Raw genomic sequence first — 22,994 nt, forward strand, 5'->3', positions numbered from 1 at the left:
CCTGTGGGATCGGTCTATTACCCCGGTCCTGCGCTAACTGCAACCAATTTACCCCCGCAGACTTCTTGATCTCATCTGCCCATCTAATTTTCTGCCGCCCCTGCCACGCTTGCCTTCTCTAGAGATCCACTCTGTTACCCTTTTGGCCTATGTCAATGTAACTCAAAACGATTTTTGTGCCTCACGTGATCTATGAAACATAAAGGTCTATGGTTTTCCTCTTAAACACGATCAAAGTACTCTCCTCTATGTTATTGCTCCAATCGGTGCTAAATATAGAGTGTTCCCGGTACCCCAGCACCCATAACCGAGCTAAGCATTTGCCTTACAACACCTCTTAGTTCTAATTGGTGTGCGTTATTTCGCTTAGTTTTTCGAACAAAATTTGTTTCAATCGTTGAAAGGCTGGTGGAACTCCTGGTTATTTTTTTCAAATAAGCGCTTACTTGTCTGCTTTATTCGCATGAATGATTTACGTGCTCCTACTTCTAATTCCATAAAGTGTGTTAACGTTTCCCTGGAATATCCAGGGTGTCCGTATTTTAGCTGCATTCTTTAAGTACACAGAAGTTTATGATAACCCCAACTGGGTAATGCGGCATTGAGTTGACAGAAACAGCGTATATATATATATATATATATATATATATATATATATATATATATATATATATATATATATATATATATATAAATATCACCATAATTAATAAAAAAATAATGTAACGTCACTAAAGGCAAAAATAGTCTAACCATTCCCCCATGCCTTCTTTGGCGTTGTAGACTGTCGGAATTTCTGTATTTTCTAACGAGCCCGTCATTTCTAAACCCATTTATCGTGCGAAAGCTTAGATAGGGCCTCGGTTCTGGCAGCCTTGATGCCAAGGTAGCATAAGAGGGTTTCCCTCCAGTTACCCGCTTATGACAGGCTGTAGACGTTCGTGTCACGCCCCGGGGTTTGAAAAGAAGGTCCCCTTCTCCCCGTGTAGTCTGAGTGGAGCTGGCTACCACCCTCAAGCGTCAAATATAGTTGTAGTAAATATAAATACCCCAGAAAGTGAAGGAGAACACAGTCGCCCAGATAGCCGAATTGGTAAGGCATTCGAGATCTAATCGAAAGGCATGGGTTCGGTCCCCACTTTGGGCGCGTGCTTTTCTTTCTTTCTCACGGAATTAATAAAAAAATAATGTAACGTGACTAACGGGAAAAAATAGTCTAACCATTCCCCTATGCCTTCTTTGGCATTGTAGACTGTCGGCATTTCTTTCTGTATATATATATATATATATATGCATTGTCAACCAGTGATGACCTTCTCGCAAAGTGTAGACAATTATGTCTCGACGGCGTATTTATAATCCCATTTTGGTGATTGTCTTATTCCTATACATGCCCTCCATTCTTGCTGCGCTTTCCACGGGTTCATATTTGTAATGTCAGCGACGTTAAAACCGCACTATGCGTTGTCATTACCGTCATTCTTCGTTACCGTCATTCTCCATATATTGCACGCTGATGTCCTATCCCCACTAAAAGCCCTAAATACGTGCGGAAATCAGCATTAGCGAACACTATTCTTGTCTGACGTTGTAAACAGCGGGTCGTTCGCGTGTTAATGCTCCTAGAGTTTTATAACAATTACTGCAGTTCCTTGTGCAAGGTCTGTCGTGCTGTCGTGCTGGTGCCGCGCAGAGTAAGTTGCTGTCACCGTCAATGCAAAAAGAAAATATGCTTACCGCGGCTGTTTACTTTGCGATGCTCCGCGTGCTACCGCATACATGAGTCGTAGGCAGTTTCGAATTTTACCCTGTTGTTGGGATTTTTAAAAAATCTGTAAACTTCGAAATTGACTATGAGCGCGTCACGTCTTCATTTCTTTATTTTTATTCTCGTTGGACTCTCGAAGACTTCTCCCAACAGCCACCACCCATGTGGCAGCATATTACTCCAGGGTCGCATATCCAGCGACGTAGGCAAACGCTCCAGTCGTGCTTTGTCGGTTCTAGAGCGGCTTAGAGCTCGACGGCAAACAATGAGCCCCTGCCACGCGTGGACTGTGTCGGATAAGCGGGATTGCACGTCGCGAGCTGACGGCAGGGAACAGCGCGCAACGGGGGATGCGGTAGAATTCTGATGTGATTAGAACGCGCTATTGTCGCGGATTTAGCGTGTACTTTGTCGCTCAGCCTATTAGAGATCTTGTGGCTGGGATATAATTGGACGTGACTCGAGAGAACAAGCCAGCCGCGCAGCGCCGTTCTTGTCACAGGACCGCCATTTATTTCCACATAGCTTTTTTTGTCCTGCGAACAGGAGCTATTAGGCAGAGGATTCACTTATTGTGCGCTACGCTCTAATGGAATCATCTTCGTCAGCTTCACCACGCTTCACTCGGGTGACCAATTCATGCCGCCGACAATGAAATTTCGGCGAATGACGAGGCCGAACACAATCATTTTACACAAACGTTTGGTCTACCCGGTGACATCACGCAATGCGAGCATGATGTTCTGCATTGTGCTGTGTCACAGCGCAGATCGCATTTTCCAGTCAAATTTTACGATAGGTGCTCTAATTCGCTAAATTTTATTTCTTGGTGGTATGGATTGACCAACAGGGTGCACTGTGGTGAAGCTGAACTACGGCATTGCATTGGACTGTATGCTTTAAAGGGTTGGTGAAAAGCTTTTTAAAAAAATTTGTTGGGAGAATTACGTTATGGTTTTCTTGACGCTGAATTTGAAAAACATGTTTATTTTATGAGTAAATACACCCAGACCATCTTTTGAACTACGGCATTGCATTGGACTGTATGCTTTAAAGGGTTGGTGAAAAGCTTTCTAAAAAAAAATTTGTTGGGAGCATTACATTATGGTTTTCTTGACGCTGAATTCGAAAAACATGTTTATTTTATGAGTAAATACACCCAAACCATCTTTGTTTGTCAAAACAAACGACTCCTGCCCGCGGGCGCGGTGAGAGCCCTGTCTGCCTTTCGCGATTGGCTGGCGGCAGATGACGTCATATTCGGAAGTGCCGGTGATGCGGTGACTGCTTGGCCTGAAGATCTCATTCTGTTCCCGTTCAGATACGGGCTAGAGGGTCCTGTGGTGAATGGAGGGCTCACACAATCTTTCCTTAGAATAGGAGAGCCTGAGGGAAATATAAACGCAGCAAGTTCGCTCGCGGCGAGCTTTAGAAAGGGGTTCTCCCCCGACGACTCATGGCCGACTTCTGTTTCTCGAGTGCAGGGAAGTTGTGCAGATATTGGTTCGCCGCTTTCACTACCAGCGCTAGTAACAATTCCTAGCACAATTTTTCAACGCACCATCATCCCCTTCCTCGAATACGGAACTTTGTTTTTGCATTCGGACAGGCGGCAACAGGCTCTATGCAGCGGCCTGTGATGCGCGCAGGCAGCAGCTAGCGATGCGGCCGCCGCCAGTCACCGCGTCGCGCAGAGGTGCTGGTGCCATGTCGCTGCTCGGCCGGTCAGCGGAACGTGGCATTGCTGCACATACGCAATTTTAGAATAGGGGAACCGAACGCGGGTGGTCCCCCAAAAGGTAGAGGAACCAAAACGCAGCACGCTGGTCCCCGACGAGCTTTAGAAGAACGCCTTCCCCAACAGCTCCAGCCGGCTCAGGTTGCACGGATCGCCGCTGATGTTGGGCACTTTAGGCTTGCGAATTACTATCCTAACACAGTTTTTCACCACACTATCATCCCCTTTTTCGCATGTGGAACGTTATTTCTACGCTGATAGTCATTCTAGCGATCGGTGCTGTGCTCATTCTTGCGGGGAGGTAACGCCATCCATCGGCCTCTCGGCGCATCTCGTGCTCGGGCAGGTTAGTTTGCTGCCGTCGACGAGCCTCCGCGACCGGTCAGCGCTCCGCATCGCGATACAAATTCGATCACCTCTTTCGAAATCACCTTGGATGACAATCCGTTGCACAATATTTCACCACACTATCATCCTCTCTTGCACGTTTACCTTGCTTTTCGCGACGGCCTTGATTCTGGATGGCAGCGAAAAGCGGTCGCTGCCGCGGCATGCGTGGTGCGAGCCGTTTCGTGCGCCGTACGGACATGCATGACCGGCAAGTGTGCAGAGCGCTTCAGCGCGCAGAAAACGCTTCATGCTTCCAGCTTGCTTGATTTCTTTTTAAAATCTAGCTATTCAGCTAAGCTGTCGTCATAGCCAACAACGTTGACCGTGAAAACGAGCAGGAAGTTCGGGAAGCCCAGAGCGCTGTGGTCCCACAAATTTTCTAATTCCCTTATAATAATGGATCAGGAACTTGGGGTACCTCAGTATTTTTTTAGCCCGATGCTTCGCGTATAAAGCACAGAGCACCCGACGACACGGTCGGCCCCGCTACTACTCGTGAAGGCAATGTAGTAGCCACGGGCGCTCGGGTAGGCTATCTCTGGTATCTAGGAGTCGCATTAGGGAATCACACAGTAGCATTACGGATAAAAATAGACACGGAAGCAACTCTACACAACAAAGATTAATAAACTGCAGATTACACGCCTGCTTAATTCGGAAATTCGCCCAGAAAACTGGGACACAGCGAAGCGGCAGCGCACGTCGCTGGCCGTCTTCCGAATATGACGCTACTTCCGGTCGCTGCCTCTCAGTTTCTCACTCTTCCGGCGATGCGGCAGGGAGCAGTGATCGGGGCGTAAGGTCAATTTTACCGACGAATACCTCTGTCCCCAAGAGAAAAATGACGAAAAACACTTTACAGGCATAAACTTACCAATGTAATATTGTAAAAAGAAGAGTTTTGCCCGGTTTTAAAAGAGCTTCAGTAGCCCTTCAAAGGCGACAGACTTTCTTGGGCTACTTAAATGCAGAAATTTTGGTCCGTCTGTCTGTCTGCCTTTCTGTCTGTCTGTCTGTGACTCGATTCAGCCACCCGGCCAAAGCGAAACGAAAGCTGCGCAATAATCTTATATACTCAAAGCCAAATCTAAACGCCCAAGTCCGGTGCAGTGTTCATGCCTGTCTACATTGTTGAACAAGAATAAGGCATTATGCAAGTGTAAGGCAGAAAACCAATACATGCGTGGTATTTGCACTGTTCCTTTATTTAAAAATTCATGGATTCTTGGTTTTTGCGATAGAAAATGAAATACTACATCAACGGCAGAAAACCGTCTCCTGCTGTTGCCAGCGCTATATATACCTCCTGGAGGCATTTAAGAAATCAAACGGAAACAGCAACGAACGTTTCCACTAGATGGGCTGCACGTTATGCTTGGAAGTAGAGTAGGGTGGCGTGGTTCTATAAACGTTTTAGTAGGCTGGCTCGATTCACGCGCGTCTCCGCCATACGGCAGCGCTGTCAACGAAACACCCGACTTGGAGCAGCAGAAAGCCGTAAATTTAAATAGACCTGATCAAACCTCTAGCATGTTATCTTGGGAGGAATGAGACGGGAGAGGAACAGGATGAGAGGTGAGCGGGAAAGAGAAGGGAGGCCTTTACTTGGCAGGGGCTCCAGTCGACTATCGTCTTTAGGCGACATTTGCAACGAAAGGAGCAGATACGCGGCCATTTTTAAAGGGGGAGTTGTTTACATGACTAAATCATTTCAACAGCATATCGCCAGATGTACGGGTCGAATGCGCCACTTTTTTTTGTTTTTTTTTTACTCTACTTAAATTATTACATACGTATTTTGGAGGGGGAAAATTTCCCTCGCAGTAACATACTCCACCATGGCGGGCTTACCCTAAACGTATACCTGCGTATTTATACAGTTGTTGAGTTCACAAAGTAGAGTGATATCTCTGGGTCATGGAGTGCTTTGTAAAACGCAGACTTTCATGTCACACAATACTGGAGGGAAATCTGCGCTGGAGTTTGCGCGAGCTGTGCTTCACCGAGACTGCCGTCGGAGACTTCTCAGAGGCGGTCCACTTTTAGTAGGCGATCATGACGCACGCACCCGTTAAGAAGCTATCGGTGTCTGCGAAAACCGTAACCATTATTCTTAACAGATTATTTGTAGCTGTTTCGACAACACAAACGTAAACTCGTCAGCGACTTCTTCACGAGGAACACTTAAAAGCGTCTGCTACCTGAAAATGAAAAAAAAATGCCTGCAGTTTAGCTCAGATAAACCTGGATATACAAAGCGAAAGCTTGGCTTAGCCTGGTTAAGTCTTGGTTACGCTTCGTTAACAATTCATTCAGCTGTAATTATAAAATTCGCCCAGAAGCAGCCTTTGCATATGGTTGTGGTCCCGCTTATGGCGTTTTCCGAGCCGAACGGCTCGCCGGGCGATATCCGCGGGGTAGTCAGACGCCGCTTGTCGCCGACGGCTCAAAGCCTTCCGCTCCCACGCAGCGCTCAAAGAAGACTTTCATTCGTGGCCAAGCTCGCATGCACGCGATGAGTAACGTGGCCAGGCACGAACCAGCTGCGGAGAGCGCATGCGCCAAGCCGGCAGTGGCGGCGAACGCATCTGTCGGAGGAGCTCGGCCCGGTGAGTCACGTGATGCATTGCCAAGGGTACGGCGCAGCTCCGGTCAAATGAAGGTCAAGTTTACACGCGACGGTGGAACCGCTCTTCGATATTAGTAAAGCTTTGCTTTAAAAATTGACCCTGTTGCTTTTGTTGTTGCTTTTGTAGTTCGCGCCCCAGCACCAGCGTGTAACAACCTAGGCCAAGTAAAAAAGAAACGTTCACAGCAGCGAAGTCGAATTCTATGACCGTACGTTGTTGCAACGAAAAACCTCTCTCTATTCTATAATAATAAAAGCACTAAATGGCGTTTCATAGAAAAAGCCATGCGCCAGCGTCCAAACCTGTGAAACTGCTCTTAACCATTTTTAAGGTTAAGCTTTCAGACTCTCACTTATGTCGTCTGCAGGAAAGACTCTTCATACCCTCACTGATGTCGTCTACACATTGCAGGAAAGCCAACTTTCTTGAAAGGTGATGATGATTGTGGCTTCCTTCGCGTTGCTAGGCTGACGTCTATCCAAATGTGCCATTCCAGCACTGTCGAAGCAGCTTGTAATTGGAGAGGGGGACATGGACGGCCAGAAACGCACCTCTACGTCTTACGACGACGATGGTTTAACGCTAGGGAAAGCCATGCCCGTATCAATAAAGCACTAGAGAGCACAATCACAGTGCAGTTAACCATGCCGATGAGGAACAGGTGCTCGCATAGAGCACAGTCCTACGTTATACTCTCGACCAATAGCTTCTGGCTTGGTTCGTTTGGTATATTACTTTTTTTTTGCAATGTTTCACGTTCCCCCATCGTTGCCATTTCGACAGAGGGGTAGTTTATTTTTGTGCAGCGTTGCATAGCGGGAGCTTAAGCTCGGTAGTAGCGAGAGGTAGCCGCCCGTGGTACTACACCCGAAATGAAGAAAGTGAGCGGAAGGACGCAGCCAAATGAGCGAACGAACATGCAGCAAAATTTAGCATCGTCGCCAATTCTCTACATATCTCTGCAGCAGTAAGAAACGGCGGCGCATCGCGTAGGAGGCGGAGCGAAGCCATTCGAAAGCGTTAGGACGGAAGCGAATTGCGATGCAGAGTCTCTTAAGCGGAAAGAGAACGGAGACCTTCGACAATGTGAGGCGGAAGCAAGGTATCTCACGCCCTCAAATGGACATTAATGCATTCGCACTCAGAACCAAAACAAAGCGCTGAAGTGTCTTCGGCGTCTTTAGTATAGAACGTTATGATGAAAAAGAAATATTACCAATTTTAACATTACTTCTTCCACATCACCAGGTGCAAAATAATGTTTTAAAGTTTTTCCCCCCTGAACCTCCAATAAAAGAAATCCCGCATAGCGACGTGACAACATCCCGGCACGCCGTTATGTCGGGAATTCCTAACAGCGACAATTCAATCAGCATGGTGTGGAGTGCTTGAAATTCTTATACGTACAATCATACAATAAACGCAGGAATTTCTGCGATGTCCAATAATGTGCAGCATATTTGAAAGCTGCGTGAAACGGAGGGCGCCATAGGATTCCGCACGTGCCGGATCAAACCTAATTGTGCACGGACTAGTAGACCGCGGCACTTGGATATTTATGGTTGTTTAGTTTCTCGAGTTTGTACATGCTTTCGTGGCCGACACGAGTTAGGGTCCTCAGTGGAGACTGGAAATATTCGAATGGGTTGCGGCATGCTCTTCTCAGCGTGGAATACGAAGACATATTTTCACACATGGCCTTAATTGAGAGACACCGCTCTGAACGTTTTGCTCTTATGTGGCACCGGGTCTGATGTGCCGAATGCTTGTACGGAGGCAGCAGAGCTGAACCGCAGGAGCGTGGTGTCAAACTTGGCAGGTTGAAAGCTTGCTTCACTCCCTCGCCCAGTCATGAGGTATGTAGGTGCGCTCTTTTAGTTAAGTGCCACCGCCAACGCGTTCCCTTGATAACCATCCAGCTCGCTAATGGGACGCCCGTTTGCAAGATAATCAGCTGATTCGGCCGGCCTAGTGTAATGACTCGCTTGGTCTGTCGAGCTCGTGGCTTAGTTCTGCTTCACCCCCGGGGCAATCACATTCCCCGATCTCTCTCTCTCTCTCTCTCTCTCTCTCTCTCTCTCTCTCTCTCTCTCTCTCTCTCTCTCTCTCTCTCTCTCTCTCTCTCTCTCTCTCTCTCGTTACTTGAGAGGTGACACCTGCTAGCTGAGAAGATGCACTGCTGGACTCGTGCTGCCGTGTCCATCAAGGAGATTGCCGCCCGCAGCTTAATCCCGTGCATGTTGTTTCCTACTTCGGCGCAAAATCTGTGCCTGATATTTCTGTAGCCTTAGCTGGTGGCTGAGGCAGGTATAACCACTGCTTTAATGCACCTTCGTCTATCCTATGACTCACGCAGACAGGCGTATAATACGCCTGCAGCAAGTTTCTAGGAAGGTGTTTTTCTGTACCGTATATTACCAGCATGCATGGCTTAGCCCAGGGTTACCTTGGTATGACGAAATTTGCTCCATGTTCTCTAGATAGTAAAACTGAATTTGCCACTCCATCTGTTTAATGGTGATTATAGTGTGCTCTCTTTGAAAATCTCATAAAATACAGTTCAACGACCTGATTTTGCACCTCGAAAATTATACATTTTTGAAAGTTGTACTCCGACGTACATCCCACTCTAAATTCCTCTAGTACTGCGAAAAGAACTGCAGTTTAGTGTTGGTCTTTTCCGACTCGCTGCGACGCTGCCGGAGGCACCGATATGTCCTAAGCCTTTTGAATGAGTTGCCTCACGATATCCCTGTCAAGCAACTAAACAAAACTAAAGACCCTGGTGCGGTTTGTTCCTTACTTCAAAGTTGATTCCTGGAACGGGGGAAATTTACAATTCGTCTACGGCTGTACTGAACTCATTGCAAGCCTTCATATCGTATTCTCGCCATACCCCAAAGTTGCTGTGGTTATCCTAGCAAAATGACGCGTTCTCATATCTGAGGGAGTGTACTGGACAACGTTTTTCAGCAACATTGCATGTTGCTGTAGCACGCGTTGCAAGAGACTCTAAGGACTGCGTTGAATTCTGGGGCAATGTCCAAGCAATGGTCAAGTCACCCAATTAGTTGGCGACCCCATTGCCTAGGAGGGTCAACCACAAAAAAGGAATGTGCCCGTGCCCTGAATTTTGTATGCACATTCTTAAAGCTAAAAAACAAATCGCGGATGATTGGAGCCACTCCAACGCCCAGATCGATCAATAAGCGTGAGCAAACGTTTGAATTCGGCGAATGATGAGGTCTAGCACAGGTTAGAGTAACCAGCAGAATCTGTACTGGGACAACAGTGCAAGGCGTGGATGTGCGCTATTGTCCCGGAGCAAATTGTGATCGCATCGTGGGACTCGTCATTCGCCTAATTCACTCATTTGGTCGCGCCGACTCGGCGTTTCGGGGCATTGTAATGAAACCTACCTGCGGCAATTTTTTTAGAGTGTAAGCCTAGCATGCCCGCAGGGCAAGACATACCCGTAGTTGGTACAGGACAATGCTGTAGAAGCAGGAATGTATAATGGTTTCGCACTATATACCGGGTGTTCAAAATGAACCCTATGGTTTTCTTAAAAGTAGACACTAAAAATAGAAAAACGTACGTGGCTGTTGCGTGCGGCGTTTAGCCTGACGACGGAGCGGAGGCATTGGCAAAAATGATAACTGTCCCCCTTGCCCTCTCGGCAGGCGAAATCAAGATGTGGCGGAGTGCAGTATTGGGCGAGTTGGCAATCCATCTTCACAATACAGCGCAACAGAAGCAAGAACTTAAGCTGAAGTACACAGGACGAAGGCTGTTCTGTGCGCTTCGCCTTCAGTGCTTGTTTCTGTTGCGCAGTATTGTTTAGACACGATATGACAGCGCAACAGCCGCAACGGCCGCGTCACCGCCGCAACAGCCGAGAGCAGCTTTGCGGCAATCTTAACTCTGTTGCATGCGCAATCCTATGAAAGACAATTGAAATTTGGAGTCGGATAACTCGAAGCACGGACGCGCTAGAAAAAATCTTCCAACTGGTGACTGCGCAGAAACAGGACTGCCTTTAACTTTTCAATACAAGCGTGCCCGCTTACTGCATTTAATAAAAAGTTGACTATTCAATTTTAGTTACTTTGGCTGCTGACAACGATAATTATCATGTCACTTCTTGTCCTTCTGGATACATAACTTATTTGCGAAGGTGGTCTTCGCGTGCCTCCCAGTGCCTAATTTTAAGAAAACCATAAAGCCTAATTTTGAACACTTGGTGTGTTTCATTGTTGGTGTACCCTTACCGCCCACCATTTGTGGCAGTATTACCGTAGCCCATAATTTTTATCTAAGAAATCGCTGTGTTCCATTAACAGTTAATCACTACTTCTCAAAATAATAACGCTTGTTTTTATGCTGGTCCTGCTGCCTGATGTTCGATTAGTCGTTGGCAGCCTTTGACAAACCTGCTCATTTTGTGAATCTCTTATTTGTTGGCGGTGAATTCATTACATTTTGATAATTAATAACGGTAATAGCGCGGTAAATGTCTTAACATCTAAATCACGTAGAATCCTGGATCGTAATACCCTTCTCTTGCATTTCTGAGCACTAAATGCAGATATAAATGAAACTCGTGGGCAGAATGTTTTTGGAAATATGGTTTATTGTTTAATTTCAATGTTAGGACTATCCAGTGTACTGGCGCCTTTCCAGGCTCTTTGGACCCATTTTACTTATCACTTCCATTATGATCGCATAAACCTTGTGCATTGCGTTTTTGTTAATGCGTAACATTCTTTAGCGACTACCCAACAGCCAGAACTGCGTACCGCCCTGCATTTCCACAAAAATGCATATTTGGCGGAAGTAGCACCTTTAATCGTTGTAACATTGTATTTTGAGAAAATTGGTCGGACAGAATTTCGAAACCTCCGAAAAAAGGAAAAATAGCAAAAAATAGCGAGAATGGCGAAAAGCGTAACGCTCTCCTTTTCCACAAAAATGCAGATTTGGCGGAATTTCCATCTTCGTTCGTTATAATAGCGTAAAAGATTATTTGTAAACAGAATTTAGAGAAATAAAAATTAGAAAAAATGGCAAAAGTGCCTAATCGTGTCACGCCCGACATTTCCACAAAAATGCATATTTGGCCCAGTGACACCTTTAATCGTTATAATAGCCTAATTGGATATAATTTGTGGGACAGAATTATGAAAAAAATAATGGCGAACCCGGTAACGCCCTTCATTTTCATAAGAAAAAAGCAGAGTTGGCGGAAGTAACACTTGTATTTGCGTAAATGGCGATAATTGCCCGGGCAGAATTTAGAAAAAACCAGGAAATGTGGCTGTAAAGAACTTACACTTTCGACAAGCGGCACAAAAATGCCACGCATTCGTAGACAATTCTCTGAACTTCGGCGGATTTTTTGTGTTTTATTGTTCCGTGCCTCGGAGCAAAGGTAATTTTGGCTGTACTAATTTCTTATTTTACACGCGAGGGTCGGTCAATGTTCACGTGAGTTCATGGTTTTCGCTTTTGTTTGTTGTACTTTCTCGTGGTCCACCGCAAAGGCATCCCGTTATTCCTGGTCACGTAAATAAACACTCAACTAAAAAGTTCAATTAATTATTTTGATTAATTAATGAAGTGGTTGACCGATTGATCGATCAATCGATTGATTGATTGATTGATTGATTGATTGATTGATTGATTGATTGATTGATTGATTGATTGATTGATTGATTGATTGATTGATTGATTGATTGATTGATTGATTGATTTTGTATTCCTATGCATCTCCTTGCGATTGAGCGGCTGCTTCCGACTTACAGAATTTTCTCCGATTAACCATCGGGACTACAGGCTTTGTACTTATTAGCTCTCATGTTTGACACGCGCTTCCGGTATATATAACGTTTCGCAACCGAAACCATATAAGAACCACTATTGACAATAAAAAATGGCCCTTCAAGATGACCAAGTTTGCAAAAAATTACACCATCGTCCCGTAGGGGAACACTGAGTAGTATGCAAAGCAGCCATGTGGTCGATTCAAGTGCCCATTAGTTTTCAGTTCGTCGTTTCCGTTAAGTTGAGGTACGTAGCTACCGTTATATTTACAGTTTGGTTTCCATGGTAACTACCACTCGTTTCACTTAACGGAACTACGAAATGGGAAATTGCGTTGAGCCCATGGCTGTTTCGAATACTACTCAGGGTTCCCCTACGGGAAGATGGTGTAATTTTATTAGATGCGACGGGGCTATGTCCCTCCCTTGTCGTTGTGGCGCCGTCCACACCCCCACTGCGCATCTTCGGCTTGCTGAACGCCCGGTGGTGTCTTACCCTTTAATGGCTCCTGGAGCGACAGTGTTACCGGTGTCTTCCTGGGCCGGCCCGAGATGAGCCGAGCATGCCCAGTGGGGGTGTGGACGGCGCCACAACAAGGGAGGGACATAGCCCCGACCATGACATGCTGGAGCGACAGTGTTTCCGGTGTCTTCCTGGGCCGGCACGAGACGAGCACGCTTCCCCTTAAAGGGCTCCTGGAGCGGCAGTGTTGGAGGTGTCTTCCTGGGCCGGCGGATGGACGGACGATGGACGACTGACGACGGAGCCGAGAGCAAGAGATGTTTTGCATCTAAAACAGTTCCTGCAATCAAAGACAGCCCTCCCTCCTTCGTCCACCCTACCACGTTCTGGTTTTCCGGATCCTGATGTTGTTACATGCTGTCAAGCTTCTATAGCATCTCTTCCCTCCATTCTTTGCCTTCTGGCATCCGAGCACCCCTTCGAATCCGTTAATACGCCTCGGGTTCCGTCCTTGCTTGCTATACTTCGTAGATTCCGTGTTGTTCTCTTTCATAGAAGACGGTGTACGTCTTTGTTCGATTACTCTGTAGCTGTAAGCTTTTCATGTATATACCGTTTTCCCGCGCTAGCGGCACTACGGCGTATTTCTTGTACGTCGCGGTACCCCCAGCCTTGCTCAAAATGCCTTTTGACTATTTCTTTTTGGCACATGCTCCCTCACCCGCAGTGGCACGCAGCCGGTATTTCATCGAATGTGGCCCGCAGAGAGTTATTTGATTTGCCGCGCCGACATCCTGCCCCGACCGTATTAGAAGGGAAGAACGTGCGCGGAATTCCTGCAGGGATGTTAACGCCACGCACGGCGTTGCTCTGTAGACGAGCTGAAACGTGTGAGAGACTTCATCTGAGGCCATTTCGGTGTTCAGGTTACATTTACTGATGTTACGAGTGTAGTGACAAGGCTCTCACTTCCCCTGTCATTGCTTAAAAATTTAGCAGTGAGGTAAATCACTGCACTACATTATCTGCTTACAGTTACAAAATACACTAAAGGTGAACTAGCTGCAATTGTCTTTTATGAACGTTCCTTGAAGATTGTTACCTGGTGTAAAAGTATGCGAAACATATTTCTGGAAGCCTCAGATGTGCTCGACAACCCCTAAGTCACCTGCTATAATTTCAATTACTCATCGGTTACCAGCAAAGGTGTTTCTCCACGCAATGACCCCCTGATTTCTCGTCGAAAATGTTGCCATTGGAAATATTTACACGGGCAGAAACTTCAGACCATCGTAGAAAGATCGTCAACATGTGCGCCCAGGGTGCATAACTTCTTGGATATTGTGAGCGACGACGGACAATCAAGCACAATATTAAATTCTACAACACCTATTTATCGTGTAATGAATGCGGAATCAGTAGTGTGTAAATGTTGAACGGATATGCCGGAGTTGTGTATGCAACCCTGCTTCACGGCTGCGATGGATTTAGATGGTTTATGAAGAAGCGCCGCGTGCACCAAACCCATGAAATTTGTAGGAAAACTGTCGCCTTAAAAGTGCCGCGTTCATTTTATGCACGGCAACGATGTGGTTGCGTATACAGTGGCACGTGTTCTGTGGCTCCCATTATCACCATCACCCGTTTGCTTCATACTTCAGTTACTATGAGTGACGGGTTGTCTAAACGCCCATGTCAGCCGTAAACACACGCTATCAGCGGGGACGTGCTTTGCTATCCACCTTCAGTCTCTCACCATTGTCACGTGAGCGAATGATGTAACCAAGCGTTCGTGACTACGGTTTACCATCGTACGTGTTTTATTGTCCATTGAGCATTCGGTCATTAGGTGTGCCGTGTTGGCCGGATAATCCACCGCCCTTATGTGATCCTAAATGCCGGTAAGTACTGCAAAGCTGCTGATAAGGATCAGCGTGATTTGGTTCACTTTTGTGTCGCGTGATTAGGATTTCGGATCATGACAATTTCACTGGTTATACCCGCTGCGGTGGCTCAGTGGCTAATGCATTGTGCTGCTAAGCCCAGGGACGAGGGTGCGATTCCCGGCCGGGGCGGCCGCTTTTACGATGGAGACGAAACGCAAAAACGCCCGTGTGCTCTAGATTTCGGTGCACGTCAAAAATCCCCACGTGGTCAAACTAAATCCTGAGCCCTCCACTGCGGCGCGCCTTATTGCCTGTGTAGCGTCGGCGCGTTAAACCTCATAATCAATTTCACTAGTTATATGCTGAACATTTGTCACTTGCACTTGCATTCACCTGGCAAACAGCTGTATGAGGCAGTAGGAAACGTAGCTGCTGATGCTACAGATTTATATTGCGCGTACTTTACTTTCTTAGAAACCTTTCAATAAAGCTAAGCACTCACGCTTCTATATGATGCCGGAAGTAGTCGACAAAAAAGACAAAAGTAGTCGACAAAAAGACAACTTTGTTTTTGAAAACGATTCGTGTATAGGCGTTATACCAAAGCGATATTATTTTTTTTTTCTTCCCAGACTATTTGTGAGGCTTACAAGAAAGGTATACACCCTAGGCTGCTTGGGATGGTATTGAATACGCAAACATCACCAGGAACAGCACCACATGACTCCTTTGTGGCATTCGCCACAAAAGAGTACACTCTACAACACCATTGCAAAAGAAAAGTCACTTGTCAAGGCCAATTCGTGTTTTTTACCGAGGACATGATCTGAGGCAATAAATGGTACATGCGAATTTAAGAAACCAAAACCAAAGACGTAAATATTTTGGTCCTTTTAAAGTCAAAGGGTCTTGCCTGCGGGAAGGATGGGTGTCGCTGTGGCCTTCCTTAAAAAAAATAAATCGACCTCCTCGACTTCGCTTACAATATGTTGCCGCAGAAAGGTGAAAAATAAGGCGACGTTTGTCCCCAAGATACTCGTCGGCTGCATGAAATGAATTAGTTTTAAATTTGAAATTGACAATGAGCTCGGCTGATGGCAGCATTAAGAACACTTTGATTGTAGGAAATGGACGCCACGGCCAAAGCAAATTGAAAAACATGTACTGGCTAAGACAATTAACGAGGTCTGTGTGTGTACCTTGCGCTGTTTCGCTCGGAGGAGTCCGTGAGGCACATCTTGCATCAGAAAGGCATTTGTGAGTGTTATCAACTATGGGAGCGGCGTTGCTCTCCGTGTGACATATTTGAAGTACCGTTACAGTGTGCTTGAATATGCAGGAGCCACGCAATGACTGTGCATAATCCCCGTTCTTAAGAGCACCACCACGCAAGAAGAGCAGATCGCGCAGCTTGAAGCACGTGCCGGTCAAATATTTTAAATGCCTTGGAAACATTCGAAACCTGTAGCTAAGATGGATGGTATAAAACGAAAAAAAAATCCACTGTCGGGTACCATACTCCCCAATGCAAAGTTTGACCCCAGCTGTTGAGGTGTTTGGAATTTGAAATTTACTGAGGAAAAATCTTAAAGGCACACGAATCAATAAACAGAGGCCAGCCTTTCTGGCACCATCTCTTACCGCGGCAGACAAACGCGCTACGCTGACGTAGCGCTGTGTCTCCAATAAGGGTATCGGTGGTTCCGTTCCCCGCACACCTTACCGATGAAGCCGACGCAGCTTCACGCATGATCGTAGTTGTGTGTTTTGTTTCATTGAATGATTAAGGAAGAAAATAACCCAGCCGATAGCTGCCTCTTAAGTTGGGGGCACATCAATCAAGACAGAGTCAAGAAGGATAGACTTGCGCTTAAACTCTTTCACCATACTCTCTCCCTCTACCTTCCTCCTTGTACTCTCTCCACTACCGAGGTCATTCATTATCGGCGGTGCTTCGCGTTCGTTCCCTGCCTCTTGTTCACTTGCCTACCACGCCAACAACAGCGGAAACTAGGGCATCAGAGCTGCGCTCTGAAACGCAGCGCGCCAAAACAAAGACCGCGACCAGTTTTTACATTATTCCGAACCCCTAAAGTGCAAAAAAACCTGTCATTCCCTGCCCACGAAGCGATTCCTCACGCCAGTTTCACGAAATGAAACGCCTGTGGCGGCGCTCAATTTCTCTTTAGTTTATTGAGTCTGCGTTGGTTGCGCGCGTGGATTTTCTCAGTGCCGATGAAATAAAAAACAGAGTGTATGAGTTCTTATTTCTGGAGATTGCCTCGTCGGTCGTCAATTTTCAGGATGGAATCATACCTGCTCTTGCTCAAAATTTGTTGTGCATTCATAAGTTGCAATAACTTTTTCAATCCACTCTGCTGTGAATGATTTCATTTTATTGGCGCATGGGAAATATGATAATCAGCAAGCTTAATAACCTCTCTTGTTCGCACATTCCTTGCTCACGTGTCCGCGGTGCTTTTTATTCATCGCAAAGACAAGAAGCGGTTGTTGCCTTGAATATCTTGTCAGCAAACCTGTATCAGAATAAAAAGTACTTTGTTCTCTTCGCTGAAAATGTTGCGGAAAGACGATTATCTTCTGCCACCCCTGCCAGCGAACTGCTACTTCCTTCTCTCCCTTTCATCTCTCACTCTCTCGGACCTCCTATGATGAATGCAATGGAGGATTGTTCAGCTCGATTGAATTGCTCCGCGTTCGCAATGCTCACGCTCTGTATGTTGAGACAGGGCACGTCTTGGTCTTTACCTTTGTTTTTTTTTTCTTTTGCTTGATACAGCACGAGCAAGCATCTTTTGTTTTAGTACTATGGCGTGAAGGCTGGCTAATTGTTATATAATCTTGGCAAAAAGCAGAGCGAGAAAAACAACTGGAAGGGAGGGAGAGCATGTCAACAAACGCCGGTGCTTTGTTTGTCTTGTTCGTCGTTCGTTTGTCCCGTTTGTTTGAGCGGTTTTGCGCATAGCATTTTTTTAGTGTGTCTTTTTATCTCGGTTTTTTTAATACCGTTTGTAGGGCATCGTTTTTTCTCATTTGGTATTATAAAAGCAAATTGAACGTGTATCCCTCATAACATTTAGCATGCGAGTGTTTTCGGGTACATCGCTACATCTCGCCTCAAACATGGCTGACGATTCCCGGCCGCGGCGGCCGGTTTTCTGATGGAGGCTAAAAGCAAAAGCGCCCGAATGTTCGGGATTTCAGCGCACGTTAAAGATCCCCACGTGGTCAAAATTAATACGGAACCCTCCACTACGGCGCGCCTCATCCCCTGCGTAGCGTCGGCTCGTTAAACCCCACAATCAATCAATCAATCAATCAATCAATCAATCAATCAATCAATCAATCAATCAATCAATCAATCAATCAATCAATCAATCAATCTATCTATCTATCTATCTATCTATCTATCTATCTATCTATCTATCTATCTATCTATCTATCTATCTATCTATCTATCTATCTATCTATCTATCTATCTATCTATCTATCTATCTATCTATCGATCGATCGATCGATCGATCAATCAATCAATCAATCAATCAATCAATCAATCAATCAATCAATCAATCAATCAATCAATCAATCAATCAATCAATCAATCAATCAATCAATCAATCAATCAATCAATCAATCAATCAATCAATCAATCAATCAGACGTGCATGAATTTTTTTGCGCTGAGTAATTGGACATGCATTAGCCATGCCAGTAGTTTCAGAAGTTCTGAATGGCTCTGCGTAGATAACCTACGGAAGAGTCCCGCCTTTAAACAAAGTGCCCCAAACCCTGGAACACTATTGCGCTGCGCGTATTCAAAATTATTTGCAAAAAGAAAAACCTGGAATTGCGGCGGAAAAACCTGGAAAGTAACTACAAGATGTTAGTCTTTTTTGGGCTACTTAAACGCAGAAATTTTGGTCTGTCTGTCTGTCTGCCTGTCTGTCTCTCCGTTTGTCTGTCTGTCTGTGACAAGATTCAGCCACCCGGTCAAAGTGAAAAAGAAGCTACGCAATCGTCTGATATACCCACAGCCAAATTTAAACATCTAAGTCCAATTTCAATGTTCCTACTTGCCGACATTGCTGAACATGAACAAAGAATTGCTGAAATATGATGTAGAAAATGAATGCATAAGTGATGTTTACAGTGTTGTTTTAATAAAAATTCATCGATGCCTGGTTTTTGCGATGGCAACTGAAATACTACATCAACTGCGGAAAACCGTCGCCTGCTGTTGCCCGCGCTACCATAGCTCCTATAGGCATTTAAGAAATCAAACGGCAAACGCAACGAAGAGTTCCACTAGATAGGTTCCACGTTGCGCTTAGAACGCTCGTGGAGTACGGCAATGCAGTTCTATAAAACGCTGTAGTAGGGTGCCTCGATTCACGCACGTATCCGCCGTACGGCACCCGACTTGACGCAGTATAACGCGGTAAATTTAAATTGAGAAAATTGCCACCGTGTTAATCTTGGAAGGAACAAGACGGGAGAGGAACAGCATGAGAGGTGAGCGAGAAAGCAAAGGCAGGCATTCACTTGGCAGGAGCGCCAGTCGACTATCTTCTTTCGTCCACATTTGCACCAAAAGGAGCAGCTAGATATGCTGCAATTGGCAATTGTTTACCAGTACTGGTCAGATTTTGATCGAAGATCAATTATTTCGAATCATTTAAGTTACTAGGCCACAAAATTGACCAGAACACTATACAAACGCACCACGGATGCAAACTACGAAAAAAGAAGTCTAGAACGTAAAAGTATGTGTTCTGGTTCTCCGGTGAACTGCGGTCGTGACTATAATTGAAAACCGTGGCCTTACAAAGGGCGAAAGTATTGAGGTGCGGTATAATGAATGTTACAATTAAAACAATAGTGGTCCCTCGAAAAAATGTGATCGTAATCACACTCCGTACAAATAACCCGTATAAAGCAACCCTAAGAAGTGCCCTGAAGAATTTTGGAAAAATATCCGCAGTAGATCACGGCAATAAAAAAAGAACATTAATTTTAAAAACGCAAAGATTGGTCGAGTTGGTGAATTACTAAAAATAATAAACAGCGTAGAGCAACGAAACACACGAAGGAGGACACGAACAGGCACAGTGCGGTGTATATACTCACATTAATCTACTTAACGGGGGGAAGCGGGGGGGGGGGTGCGCAATCATTAACACTGTTCCTGCAGTGTTTGCTTAGCAGTTTCAAATATGTTAGACGCATACTTCTCACACATACCCGCCGCGGTGGCTCCGTGGCTAAGACGTTTTGTTATTGAGCCCAAGTACGCAGGTTCGACCCCGACCCCGGTGGCTGCTTTTCTGATGGAGGTGAAAATCGAAAACGCCCGTGTGTCAAGGTTTCGGCGCACGTTAAAGATCTCGGATGGTCAAAATTAATCTGGAGCCTTCCACTCCAGCACACGCCATAACCAAGGGGTAGCTTCACCGCGCTAAAGCCCCATAATTTGAACTTCTGATGATTCCTCGTACACTCCCCCCCCCCCCCCCCCCCCCCGCCCCTTGTCCAAGAGTTTGGGAATATGCACCGAACACGGCATGTGTTGGGGAGGACAGCATTACAAGAAGCCTCCATGATGGGGAACCCTCGCTTTGGTGTAACCCTGACGGCTATCCCATGGCCCTTTTCAAGGTTTTTAGTTCGATCCTTGCTTCAGTGCTAGCCTCTTTATCCAACAACTGCCCTAATACTTGAACGTCTCGTGACTGGTGGTAAATCTCTAAAGGGTTACATCTGCTTAACGAGGCTAGAAACCTGATGCAAAAATTATAGTCCAATATTCCGACTGGTACTACTGGTACTGGTACCAATATTCCGACTGGTGATACTGGTAGCCGTAGCGGGATACCTGTTGCAAACATTCTGGTAAGATGGAGTTGTTTCATTACGCGGCTCGTTCGTTTGGCAGCGCCATGGGACCGAATCCTGGCTTTATCTCTGTTATTACTGTTGTTGTTTTCTTCGCTGTTATTATACTGTACGGTTGTGCTTAGAGTATGCTAGAGTTGCTATTTGTGAGAGCTCCATTTACCTGTTATATCCTTAGTTTCGAGGGAACTCCTGTTTGTCCGTTAGTTATATTTTAAGGTTATTTCCACAATTGCTCGTCTTCCTATGTTCCGCCAGAGCTTCTTGCTCATTTCATGAGTGCGTACGTCTTCATCATACTTAACCTTGTCTAAGCGATTATGCCGTTTGCAAATATGCCGTTTGCATGCTGAATGTAACGCCAGAAAAGGAAAGAGGCGGCTCTGTCTGGACACAGAAATGACTCAATCGTCTAACTGACTGATATGTATTATTGTCATCATCAGCCTATCTACGCCCACTGCAGGGCAAAGGCCTCCACCATGGATCTTCAACTTTTCCGGTTCTGTGCTAACTGCGACCAATTTATCCCCGCAAACTTCTTGATCTCATCTGCCAATCTAACTTCTTGCCGCCCCCTGCAACGCTTGCCTTCTCTAGAGATCCGCTCTATTACCCTAAATGACCAGCGGCTATCTTCACTTCGCAGCCATCCGTGAAGCTCTTCAATACATTATGGAAGCTTCTCCCTAAAAATGTTTTTTTTTTTTACTGACTCCAAAGGTGCCCTGCAAAGCTTTCGAACAGCCCTGCGCTACGGTCCTTTGCACCAACTGGTGACAAGATTCGAGGATTATTTCACCAGGCTGTCATATAGGGCCATAATATTTTATTTCAGTGGCTTCCAAGTTACTCTGGAATCACCAGCAATGTTTCGGCTGATGCAGCTGCCCGGACAGGCCATGACAGTGAAAGGACCATCTTCCTTCCGCTTTCAAGGACTGATGCCGCTAGGCTGCTTCGTCAGTTCGCGCGCAGGACCTCCATTACTCAGTGGAATACACCGGACTTCGTGCATCCGCGCCTCCATAAGCAGGACCCTCTACTCCAGCGCCGTCTTCCGTGTGGGCTGTCTCGATCGCAGTCTACTTTACTTTGTAGACCATGGTTGGGAGTGGCTTCCACAACAGCCTACTCCTTCCTCATCGGGATGGCCAGTAGTGCCCAGTGCGACGCCTGCACGGTTGAAGAGTCAATCGAATATGTGCTTTGTCGTTGCCCGCAGTATTGATCAGAAAGACGTGTTTCGGCCACCGAGCTCAACCGATTGGACAATCAACCGTTCACACTAGAGACTATTCTAGGACACCAACACCTACAATCGACTTCACAGAAAGCAACAAAGGCCCTTTTGCGTTTTATGAAGGAAACAGGCTTAGCAGAAAGACTATAGTTCCCACAAAGGGACTAAAGTGTGTGCGCGATTCTGCTCCTTTCCCCTATTTTTTGCCTGCCGTCTCTTTCAGCCCCTGTACACCCCTTCCCCAGTGTCGTGTAGCAATCCGGGCTCTAAGCATAACCTCTCGGCCTTTCCGTTCGCTGTTCTCTCTCTCTTTACTTCGCGTTACATGCCCTGCCCGTGCCCATTTCTTCTTCCTAATTTCTACTAATATGTCCTGAACACGCGTTTTTTCACTGACCCACTCCGCTCTGTTCTTGTCCCTTAATGTTACACCTATCGTCTTCCGTTCCATTGCTCGCTGTGTCGTCCTCAATTTAAGTTAAACCCTCTTAGTGAGCCTCCAAGTTTCTGCCCCGTAGGTAAGTACAGGTAAGATGCAACTGTCATACACTTTCTTCTTCAGGGACAAAGGTAGGCTGCCATTCATTATCTGAGAATGTCTGCCGTATGCACTCCATGCCATCCTTATCCTTCTAATTATTTCTGTAATATTGTATTGGTCCCCATTTATAATCATAAGCATTATTAGAAATAGCACTGGTGTCCCTAGTAGAGTTAGTAGGGCTAGCAGCAGCAATAGTAGTAGTAAGTAGGAGTAAAACTACTACTACAACCGAATATTCTGCTCTTTGGGAAAACATAGGGCAGAAGGAAGTTGTGGGTGTAATACAAATGAATAAGTTGACGGCCACAGGACGTGAGTATAAACGACGCACATGCGACGTGCCCAGCAATTTCTAGAAGCTCGATAAACCCGAACTGCGAACTTTACCCGGTGGGCACTCCTCTTTTATCAGAGAAAAAGAACCGATGTTTAAGCAGCCCGAAAACTCGATCCCGTATAATGCTATCAGTTTCACTCGCTGAGTGCACAACCCTGTCCTTCCTATTAGGGACACCGTCGCTGACTTCGTCGACGAGGCCAAACAACGACACGCGAGCGAACACGCGACGAACCTTGCCCTCGAGCGCGGGTGCGAGTG

The sequence above is a fragment of the Haemaphysalis longicornis genome, unplaced genomic scaffold (assembly GCF_048455015.1).
Source record: "Haemaphysalis longicornis isolate Haplotype H1 unplaced genomic scaffold, Haemaphysalis longicornis Haplotype H1 scaffold_3, whole genome shotgun sequence".
Taxonomy (NCBI): domain Eukaryota; kingdom Metazoa; phylum Arthropoda; class Arachnida; order Ixodida; family Ixodidae; genus Haemaphysalis; species Haemaphysalis longicornis.